Raw genomic sequence first — 12,256 nt, 5'->3', positions numbered from 1 at the left:
TGTAACATGGAAAAGGAGGCGAGGCAGATTTCCCCAAATATATATATTCCAGATAAGCACAACAAGGCGGGTTGAACTAGCCCCTGTCTGTACTGTATGTGTAAGGGTATATGTGTACGCAGTACGCCCCTATAATGGATATTCCGCAAGACCATTGATATAAGATCCTATTCTAACAATATGCCTTACATGAGTAAGAAGTTTAGTGGACTTTTTTAATATTTCGCCTTTTTCCACTCCCCGCCTATTAAATATTTTCCATAATGTTTCCAGCGAATTTTTTACTTAAATTAGACAAATACCTGCAGTTGGTTTCTTAATGTTTATGACTTGTTAAACGATCCAAAAAGATTTTATCAATGTGTTAAAATAATACTTAAAATAATATTAGGGGCTAATCAACTTTAAGTGGGGCGAAGTATAAACGAGCTAAGCATAAATTAATAATTTTCGGTTACAGTTACCAAAATGTACCTAAAGTTGCTGGTCTAGCTTTTTAACAGCGCTGTGAATCATCAGTTGTGTACAAAACGAAAAATCTTGAATGTCCTATGAGTCCCAAATACGTTGGAAACTTTTCGTGTCATGTAAAGGCTTTGAATTGGAATAAGTCTATTGCCCAAATAGACTGCTACCTCATTAAGCCTATGCGGAACGTTTCTGTAAGATAAACAGACAACACTCATTGTTCTTCGTTTAGAGATAAAAGTATTGCAGTTGGAAGTCCAAGTATTGAAGAAGGATTACACTAACAAATATCATCCCTTTCTAATTAACTTTACCATCAATATGTGTGATGTGATTGCAAGACGCAATTATTTTACGTACGGAATAATATTTCTTAAACATATTAAGAGATTTACGAACTTGAACCACAGTTGTCCCTTAGAGGTGAATCTAATTACTACAGGAGATATTACTGATCCCCACTAATATCACTTTTCTTTTAAAGGTTCATCTTATGGCACGGGACATGTATATCACTGAAAACTTGTTAACCGCCTTTCCATTGGGATTTAATCGAATCATTGTGAAGATCATCGAAAGCTATTTAGGTATCACAAACGACGAAGTTGGCACAGTACCAATAACTTTTGAAGCTATGGAGAGAATTAAACTACGCAACAATGAACAGAGGCAATCCAGTCTGCATAGAGAACTTAGAGAACCCATCTCTGACATGGTTCGTTCTTACTCATAATATAAAAATTGAGTTACTTTCACTAACAATCAAAATGTGGCTACAAAAAGTGATCTAAAAATAAGCGAACTTTTTTTATTTTTTTATTATGGAATAAAACAAGCCTGGTACGAGTATTAATTTTCAAAGATACTATTTTTTCAAAAAACCAATCAATTTCTTCATATACTTTCTAGACTCGCTATTTTAGGAGTTTTTATACCCTGTACCCAAAGGGTACAAGGGTATATTAGTTTTGTGCGAGTGCACATGGAACACACAGAAGGAGGCTTGGTAGACCCCACAAAGTATATATATTCTTGATCAGCATGACAAGCCGAGTCGATATAGCCATGTCCGTCTGTCCGTCTGACCGTCTGTCCGTCTGTCCGTCTGTCTGTCTGTATGAACGCAAGGATCTCCGAAAGTATAAGAGCTAGAATAACCAAACTTGGTAAACAGATTCTCCTGAGACCGAGAAAGGACGAGTTTGTTCATTTTTTCTGATCCACCCCCCCACTCCCCCCCTATTACCGATTTTCTATAACTCCCGTAATTCTTGGAATTTTGAACTAAAATTTGGTAGTCATATTAGGTTAGTTATTATATAACCGTATACCAATTCTCATTATGATAGAATGATCGGAAAGAAAGTTATAGCCATATAACCAGGCCCAATGCACACATACATACATATGTACAAGTACACAAACACGCATAAGGCACGATTCTGATGTAAATGTAAATGTATGTATGCATGCATGGAATATTTTATATTTAATTTAGTTAATTAATTAAATTAATTTAGTTAATTATTTAAATTAAATTAATTAATTAATTTAAATACTTTTTTATGGGGTGGTACAGGGTATTTAAGAGTTGAGCCTGCTCGACTTTAGCATTCCTTTCTTGTTTTTAGCTATTTGAATGGATTTAGCGTTATCGTAAACAGCACCTTGTATTACAGTTTTCAGTTTTGGAAACAATAAAGGATGATAGATCAGACCAATATCATAGTTATACTCTGTATAATGTTTCCAGCTAATTTTTAACTAAAATTAGACAATTGGCTGATGATTTACTGTCCTGCCCTTATGCCAAGTTATCAGGATAATTCAAGGTATTCCACAGCCGTGCTCTACTCTTGCTTCTTAATGTTTGTGACACGATAAACGTGTTAAACGATCCATAAAGATTTAATCGATACATTTAGTTAATATTTAAAACAGTATTAGGGGATAATCAACTTTAAGTGGGGCGAAGTATAAACGAGCAAAACCTAAATTAATAGTTTTCGGTAACAGTTGCCAAAATGTATCTAAAGCTGCTGGTCTTGCTTTTGCTTTTGCGCCAAGTGGTAAAGAAAATGGAGTCTTAAAAACAAAAAACCGTCTGGTCTCTTTCAAAACGTCTGCTTTTTAACAGCGCTCTGAATTGTCAGTTGTGTACAAAACGAAAAATCTTGAATGTCCTATGAGTCCCAAATACGTTGGAAGCTTTTCGTGTCATGTAAAGGCTTTGAATTGGAATAAGTCTATTGCCCAAATAGACTGCTACCTCATTAAGCCTATGCGGAACGTTTCTGTAAAAGGGTCATCTCATGGCACGGGACATGTATATCACTGAAAACTTGTTAACCGCCTTTCCATTGGGATTTTATCGAATCATTGTGAAGATCATCGAAAGCTATTTAGATATCACAAACGACGAAGTTGGCACAGTACCAATAACTTTTGAAGCTATGGAGAGAATTAAACTACGCAACAATGAACAGAGGCAATCCAGACTGAATAGAGAACTTAGAGAACCCATCTCTGACATTGTTCGTTCTTACTCATAATATAAAAATTGAGTTACTTTCACTAACAATCAAAATGTGGCTACAAAAAGTGATCTAAAAATAAGCGAACTTTTTTTATTTTTTTATTATGGAATAAAACAAGCCTGGTACGAGTATTAATTTTCAAAGATACTATTTTTTCAAAAAACCAATCAATTTCTTCATATACTTTCTAGACTCGCTATTTTAGGAGTTTTTTTTAGCTATTTGAATGGATTTAGCGTTATCGTAAACAGCACCTTGTATTACAGTTTTCAGTTTTGGAAACAATTAAAGGATGATAGATCAGACCAATATCATAGTTGGTCGAAGACACACATCTGTTGTTATAGGAACTCTGTATGTTTCCAGCGAATTTTTAACTAAAATTAGACAATTGGTTGATGATTTACTGTCCTGCCCTTATGCCAAGTTATCAGGATAATTCAAGGTATTCCACAGCCGTGCTCTACTCTTGCTTCTTAATGTTTGTGACACGATAAACGTGTTAAACGATCCATAAAGATTTAATCGATACATTTAGTTAATATTTAAAACAGTATTAGGGGATAATCAACTTTAAGTGGGGCGAAGTATAAACGAGCAAAACCTAAATTAATAGTTTTCGGTAACAGTTGCCAAAATGTATCTAAAGCTGCTGGTCTTGCTTTTGCTTTTGCGCCAAGTGGTAAAGAAAATGGAGTCTTAAAAACAAAAAACCGTCTGGTCTCTTTCAAAACGTCTACTTTTTTGACAGCGCAGTGAAGTTGTATACAAAACGAAAAATCTTAGATGTGCTTCGAGTCCGAAGTTCGCTGAGAACTCTACTTGTTCTCTAAAGGCTTTGAGTTGGAATAAGGCCGTTGCTCAAATAGACTGCTACCTTATTAAGCCTATGCGGAACGTTTCTGTAAGTTGATCAGAACACTGTCCTTGATCTTGACTTAAAGCTAAAAATATTGCAGTTGGAAGTCCAAGTATTGAAGAAGGACTACACTAACAGATATCAGCCCTTTCTAATTAACTTTACCATCAATATGTGTGATGTGATCGCAAGACGTAATTATTTTACGTATGGAACAATAATCTTTAATCTTCTTAAGACCTATACGAACGTGAACCACAGCTGTCCCATAGAGGTGCATCTAATTACCACAGCAGATATAACCGATCCTTACTAATATCACTTTCCCTTTAAAGGGTCATCTCATGGCACGGGACATGTATATCACTGAAAACTTGCTACCCGTCTTTCCATTGGGCCTTTATCGGATCACTGTGAAGGCCATCGAAAACTATTTGGATATAAGAAAGGACGAAGTTGGCAACCTAACACTAACTTTTGAAGCTATGGAGAGGATTAAACTACGCAAAAAAAGTCGTAGATACCAAGTCTTATATATATAATCTGGAAAATGGAAAAACTTTGTAGGTCACTTGGGAAGCCTATGATATATGGAATTTACAATAAAACTGTGGCCTGGTTCGAGTTTATGGTTCGAAGCTAATATTTATTCCAAATATGATCGATTTTGCCGGATAGAAAGTTTGAAAGAACCAGCCCATGGCTCCATAGACTTTTTGGACTTGTTGTTTAGATGTTGCTGTATTAATGGGTGTAAGGTCATCGTAAAGAGCCCCCTCTATTTCAGTTTTCAGTCTTGAAAGGAAAACAAGAGAGAACGCTAGAGTCGAGTACGCCCGACGGTGAAATACTCTGAACCCACGCAAACTTCCGTAACTCTATTGAAGAAGAAGAACGAACTTGTTGTGCATCTTGAGGGCATAGTACCGGAGTCAAATTGTTTCGCTAATCATTTTTCCTACAATTGACAGATTTGGATGAAGAAAGTAGATAATTGTACATAGATTACGTGTGCAATGTTTGGTTTATGTAGCTTTTGAAATGTGGACAGTATGACGGAATTCTGTAGCGGGGGAACGGGGAGAAAATTTCAATAAAATAATATAAACACGTCTTTTCTCGGGACTTAGAGAATCTGGGTACCAACTCTTTTTATTCCAGCTTTTAAAGTTTTTGAGTTCCTTGAGTTCATCCTCCTTCTATTACAGTTTTCAGTTTTGGAAACAATTAAAGTCACAGGATGATAGATCAGACCTATTGGTCTGCACAGCAGATATAACCGATCCTTACTAATATCACTTTCCCTTTAAAGGGTCATCTCATGGCACGGGACATGTATATCACTGAAAACTTGCTACCCGTCTTTCCATTGGGCCTTTATCGGATCAATGTGAAGGCCATCGAAAACTATTTGGATATAAGAAAGGACGAAGTTGGCAACCTAACACTAACTTTTGAAGCTATGGAGAGGATTCAACTACGCAACAAAAAGTCGTAGCTATGATATTTCATAGTTGGTCGAAGACACACATCTGTTGTTATAGGAACTCTGTATGTTTCCAGCGAATTTTTAACTAAAATTAGACAATTGGTTGATGATTTACTGTCCTGCCCTTATGCCAAGTTATCAGGATAATTCAAGGTATTCCACAGCCGTGCTCTACTCTTGCTTCTTAATGTTTGTGACACGATAAACGTGTTAAACGATCCATAAAGATTTAATCGATATATTAAATTAATATTTAAAACAGTATTAGGGGATAATCAACTTTAAGTGGGGCGAAGTATAAATTAATAGCTTTTGGTAACAGTTGCCAAAATGTATCTAAAGCTGCTGGTCTTGCTGTTACTTTTGCGCCAAGTGGTAAAGAAAATAGAGTCTTAAAAACAAAAAACCTTCTGGTCTCTTTCAAAACGTCTACTTTTTTGACAGCGTTGTGAAGTTGTATACAAAACGAAAAATCTTAGATGTGCTTCGAGTCCGAGGTTCGCTGAGAACTTTACTTGTTATTTAAAGGCTTTGAATTGGAATAAGTCTGTTACTCAAATAGACTGGTACCTTATAAAGCCTTTGCGGAACGTTTCTGTAAGATAAACAGACAACACTCATTGTTCTTGGCTTAGAGATAAAAGTATTGCAGTTGGAAGTCCAAGTATTGAAGAAGGACTACACTAACAAATATCAACCCTTTCTAATTAACTTTACCATCAATATGTGTGATGTGATCGCAAGACGTAATTATTTTACGTATGGAACAATAATCTTTAATCTTCTTAAGACCTATACGAACGTGAACCACAGCTGTCCCATAGAGGTGCATCTAATTACCACAGCAGATATAACCGATCCTTACTAATATCACTTTCCCTTTAAAGGGTCATCTCATGGCACGGGACATGTATATCACTGAAAACTTGCTACCCGTCTTTCCATTGGGCCTTTATCGGATCACTGTGAAGGCCATCGAAAACTATTTGGATATAAGAAAGGACGAAGTTGGCAACCTAACACTAACTTTTGAAGCTATGGAGAGGATTCAACTACGCAACAAAAAGTCGTAGATACCAAATCTTATATATACGAGTATAATCTGGAAAATGGAAAAACTTTGTAGGTCACTTGGGTAGCCTATGATATATGGAATTTACAATAAAACTGTGGCCTGGTTCGAGTTTATGGTTCGAAGCTAATATTTATTCCAAATAGGATCGATTTTGCCGGATAGAAAGCTTGAAAGAACCAGCCCATGGCTCCATAGACTTTTTGGACTTGTTGTTTAGATGTTGCTGCATTAATGGGTGTAAGGTCATTTTAAAGAGCCCCTCTATTTCAGTTTTCAGTCTTGAAAAGAAAACAAGAGAGAACGCTAGAGTCGAGTTCGCCCGACGGTGAAATACTCTGTACACACGTAAACTTCCGCAACTCTATTGAAGAAGAAGAGCGAATTTGTTGTGCATCTTGTGGTCGTAGTACCGGAGTCAAATTGTTTCGCTAATCATTTTTCCTACAATTGACAGATTTGGATGAAGAAAGTAGATAATTGTACATAGATTACGTGTGCAAGGTTTGGTTTATGTAGCTTTTGAAATGTGGACAGTATGACGGAATTCTGTAGCGGGGGAACGGGGGGAAAATTTCAATAAAATAATATAAACACGTAGAGAATCTGGGTACCAACTCTTTTTATTCCAGCTTTTAAAGTTTTTGAGTTCCTTGAGCTCATCCACCTTCTATTACAGTTTTCAGTTTTGGAAACAATTAAAGTCACAGGATGGTAGATCAGACCAATATCTTAGTTGGTCGAAGACACACATCTGTTGTTAAAGGAACTCTGTAAGTTTCCAGCGAATTTTTAACTAAAATTAGACAATTGATTGATGATTTACTGTCCTGTCCGTATGCCAAGTTATCAGGATAAATCAAGGTATCCACAGCCGTGCTCTACTCTTGCTTCTTAATGTTTGTGACACGATAAACGTGTTAAACGATCCAAAAAGATTTAATCGATATATTAAATTAATATTTAAAACAGTATTAGGGGATAATCAACTTTAAGTGGGGCGAAGTATAAACGAGCAAAGCCTAAATTAATAGCTTTTGGTAACAGTTGCCAAAATGTATCTAAAGCTGCTGGTCTTGCTGTTGCTTTTGCGCCAAGTGGTAAAGAAAATGGAGTCTTAAAAACAAAAAACCTTCTGGTCTCTTTCAAAACGTCTACTTTTTTGACAGCGCTGTGAAGTTGTATACAAAACGAAAAATATTAAATGTGTTTCGAGTCCGAAATACTTTGAGAACACTACCTGTTATGTAAAGGCTTTAAATTGGAATAAGGCCGTTGCTCAAATGGACTGCTACCTCATTAAGCCTATGCGGAACGTTTCTGTAAGATGAGCAGAAAACCCTCATTGATCTTTGTTTAAAGGTGACAAATATTGCAGGTTGAAGTCCAAGTGCTGAAACAGGATTACAGTAACAAATATCAACCCTTTCTAATTAACTTTGCCATCAATATGTGTGATGTGATCGCAAGACGTAATTATTTTACATATGGAATAATATTTTTTAAACTTCTTAAGAGCTTTACGAATGTGAACCACAGCTGCCCCATAGAGGTGCATCCAACTACTACAGGAGATTTTTCTCTTCCTCACTAATATCACTTTCATTTTAAAGGGTCATCTCTTTGCACGGGACCTCTACATCACTGAAAACTTGTTACCCGTCTTGCCTTTGGGCTTTTATCGAATAGATATAAAGATCATCGAAAACCATTTGGATATAAGAAAGGACGAAGTTGGAAAAATAACACTAACTGTTGAAGCTATGGAGACGATTAAACTACGAGGCAAGAACCGAGGCAATTGAGCCTGGGCGGAGAGCTCAGAGAACCCATCTCTGACATGATTCGTTGTTACTCATAATACACATCTGTTTTTATAATCTGTATCTGAAGTTTAGATGATCCCGAATTAATTTCATTCCCATCTTCTTCTTTTTCCTTCTGCTATGGGCGCATATAACTCAGAGGCGGAAGTTTACTTTGTTTCAGGGTATTTCACAGTCGGGCTGGCTCTACTCTTGTTTCTTAATGTTTGCGACATAGTAAATGGGTTAAACGAACCAAAAAGATTTCATCAATGTGTTAGAATAATATTTAAAACAATATTAGGGGCTAATCAACTTTTAGTTGAGCGAAGTACAAGCTACGCAAACCATAAACTGATAGTTTTTGGGGACAATTACCAAAATGTATCTAAAGTTGTTTGTGTTGTTTTTGCTTCTGCGCCAAGTGGTAAGCAAAATAAAGTCCTAAAAAGGAAAAAAAAACCTGGTCGCTTTCATAATATATTTACTTTTTTGACAGCGTTGTGAATCAGCAGTTGTATATAAATCGAAAGATATTAAATGTTTACCGAGTCCACGGTTCGTTGAGAACACTACTTGTTATATAAAAGCTTTGAGTTGGAATAAGGCCGTTGCTCAAATGGACTGCTACCTCATTAAGCCTATGCGGAACGTTTCTGTAAGATGAGCAGAAAACATTCATTGACCTTTATTTAAAGCTAAATATTTTGCAGGTTGAAATCCAAGTGCTGAGAAAGGATTACACTAACAAATATCAGCCCTTTCTCATTAACTTTACCATCAATATGTGTGATGTGATCGCAAGACGTAATTATTTTACGTATGGAGTAATTTTTCAGAATTTTCTGAAAACCTTTACGAACGTGAACCACAGCTGTCCCGTAGAGGTGCATCCAATTACTACAGGAGATATAACCGATCCTTACTAATATCACTTTCCTTTTGAAGGGTCATCTCATGGCACGGGACATGTACATCTCTGAAAATTTGATTCCTGTCTTTCCATTGGGCTTTTATCGAATAGATGTAAAGGCCACCGAATACTATTTGGATAACACAAGCGACGAAGTTGGCACAGTAACACTTACTTTTGAAGCTATGGAGAGGATTAAACTACGAAACAAAAAGCCGAGGCAATCGAGTCTTTTCAATGAAAATTTAAATAATGATTAAGTAACTATTTGATATTCTTGATTACTTTTTATTTTGTACATTTTAACTGATTTAAAGTCAACTAGTTTTGTATAGCTTTTTTAACTCTTAAAAACCTCAGTCTAATAAAGCTAGAAGAAGAAGATTTAGTTATTTCAATTCATTATTATTATTTCGAACTAATAAGAATTGAAAGAATTAGCATGGATGACCAAAGCTATAGGCACATTTCAGATTCGTATCCTTATTATATTCTGATCACAGCTTATTTCAAGTCTTTCCATATCAACTGCAACAATGGCAGTCTACATTTTCCTTAGCTTTCAAGACCCAAACATTTGAAGTTTTTCTCATCGTGTTGTCCTAGTTTCCGGCCTGTGTGTGTCACAGGATTTTTCTCACTTTGCGACGAGTTCAGCATGTCGGGTTGTCGCCCAAGCGAACCCATTTGCTTGCTGCACGTCTGCCTGCTTGCCAGTTTTCTAACTCCCCCTGTCTTGGTCATGTAGACAGCTCCCAATAATTCTGCCTTCGTTCTCGGCACGTTTCTGTCAGCAGGTAGCTGTGCTCTCCTCTGCTGGTCTTGCCAATGCACTCAACATTGTCCGTGGGCTGACAATAATGGTGTTGGCGATGGCAATGGCGGTGACGTTGACGTCATTGGCATTGGCCCTAAAGTGGAAGCTGGAAGCTGGTAGCTTGGGCTCGCCATCTGCTGGACTGGTGGCTTGTTCAATGCACCCCATTATTAATGCTTTTTAGGCATATAGGAAATTGTGTGGAGTTTCATGGGAATGGGCTTGAGTTCAGGTATATGTAGGTGTGTATGCCTCTCCGTGTATTGTGCATGACGCCATATTGGCAAACATCTTCAATTTGCAGTTGTCGTACATTTTAATTGTTATTGTTATGCGTCGACGACGTGCCTGGCTGCCTATCTCTCTGCCCCACCAGGACGTTCCTGCTGCACATTGATAATTGCTAAATGCAGCGTAAGAACCGTAAAGACTCGGAGCCAAGGCTGTTAGCTTTAATTTGAATGTCAGCATTGGGAGTGTTTGGGAAGCAATTAATAGGCAATGAACCAGAGGCAGTGAAATTTATGTGAGATGTGATTTTCTTTTGCTTTCAAATGAATTCTAGGTAACGGAAAAGCTTTGAAGAAAACACCTGCAAGACTATGTGCAATTTTTCGTTTCGAATTTCCAGTTGAGTTTAAATATCCTGAGAGTTTCTTGAACATGTTTATAGATTGGAAACAAAAAAATTGAACGATTTTATTTAAAAAGATATTTTATTTTAATATGTTTGTTAATAATCGCTTTTCAAAGGTAACCCCGCTCCTTAAAGTTTATAAATCATCCAAAGTTTTAAATTGTAAGCACAAATGGGTAATACAATTAATAATAATTATTAATTGTATAAATTAATTAACAGAATCCGCCTCTCTTCTAATTCTTGATCGAAACAAATTTATTTAATTATTTTCATTTTATTATTATTATATTTTATCGACAAACAAAGCTGTAGTTGTTTAAAAATTTAAAACTATAAAGAACCTATACTAAATAAAACTAAAGTAGAAAAAATCTGTAGAAATTATAAATATATTTAACAACGTATCCGATTCGTTGGACTTAAACACCAAATTCTGTATTATTCATTTTCGATGTACATACATACACTAAAAGAAACTAAATTAAATCCCTCATTTGCGCTTCTTACACGAGCATTTAACAGAAGCCACTTTAATCATTTAAAAGTTTCGAAGCACTCAATCGATATCAATAGCTGACATATTCATACTAAATATATAAGTACACTGATTTGTGAAATTTAATGAATAACACATTCTTTATCTGCTCTTCTAATACGAGAACTTATAGCACCAGATTGAATCATATAAGCGAAGAGTACTAGTATAAACTAGTTTTTAGATTTAAATTTATGTATTAAATGTATGTAATAAAATGTACGAAAAATGGGTTAAGTAGGTTAATCAAATCACTTTTTATGTATTATTTAAGAAAATTTAATTTTTGCGACTAGTGCATTAATTTATAAGATTCTTTTTTGTCCCACTATGAACTAATAATAAATAAATAAACAAATTAAAAGAAAGCGAATCGCCCAAGAGGGTCAAAAGCTTCAAAATATTTTTTTCTAGCTGCTAGTGATATATAACTTTATGTTCATTTCACACACATACTAATTTGTATATTTGTATGATATTTTGGGCATATTGTTGTTATCTTATTTATTCATTCCTTTATTTTCCTGAGCTCGTTTTTGAACAATTTTTCTTTTCATATTTGAAAGTCAGTTCAAAACTTCTATACCAAGTATGTATGTAACACTTTATGGGGCAACATTGTTCTCCCTCTCCTTCCGCGTACACCCTTTTTTGACACCAGGGGTGGCCACATCAAAACACTTTCAACTTAATAAGCTGTTAGGCACGGCACAACATGTAAAAAATAGCACACTTGTGGTCAGGGGGTTGTTTGTCTAAGCTGCTGTTGACTGTGGGTGGGCGGCGACGCCAACCAACCACCAACTTATGAATTGCTGCTATTATGAAGCCATAATTTACGCAAATGAAAGGGGGTAACAGAACGCTGGTCTATCTAATTGTTTGATTAATGGTTTGGACTTGACTCAAAATATGCTCCAAGTGTGAGCACGCGCTCCTGCTGCTGTTCAGCTCGAATAGCTCAAATATATATGCATTTATCTGGCACAGAGCACAGTAGTGGTGGTGGTAAGGAATTTCTTATTTACACACATTTAGGCTGGTGGGGCGCAATGAAAGCAACTGAAAATTGCCATGCAAGCAGTGTACAAATATTGTTTCATTGCAAAACTTGCACAGCG

Source organism: Scaptodrosophila lebanonensis, unplaced genomic scaffold, assembly GCF_003285725.1.
Source record: "Scaptodrosophila lebanonensis strain 11010-0011.00,11010-0021.00 unplaced genomic scaffold, SlebRS2 tig00001412-arrow-pilon, whole genome shotgun sequence".
NCBI lineage: Eukaryota > Metazoa > Arthropoda > Insecta > Diptera > Drosophilidae > Scaptodrosophila > Scaptodrosophila lebanonensis.
Note: the sequence above shows the minus strand (reverse complement) of the source record.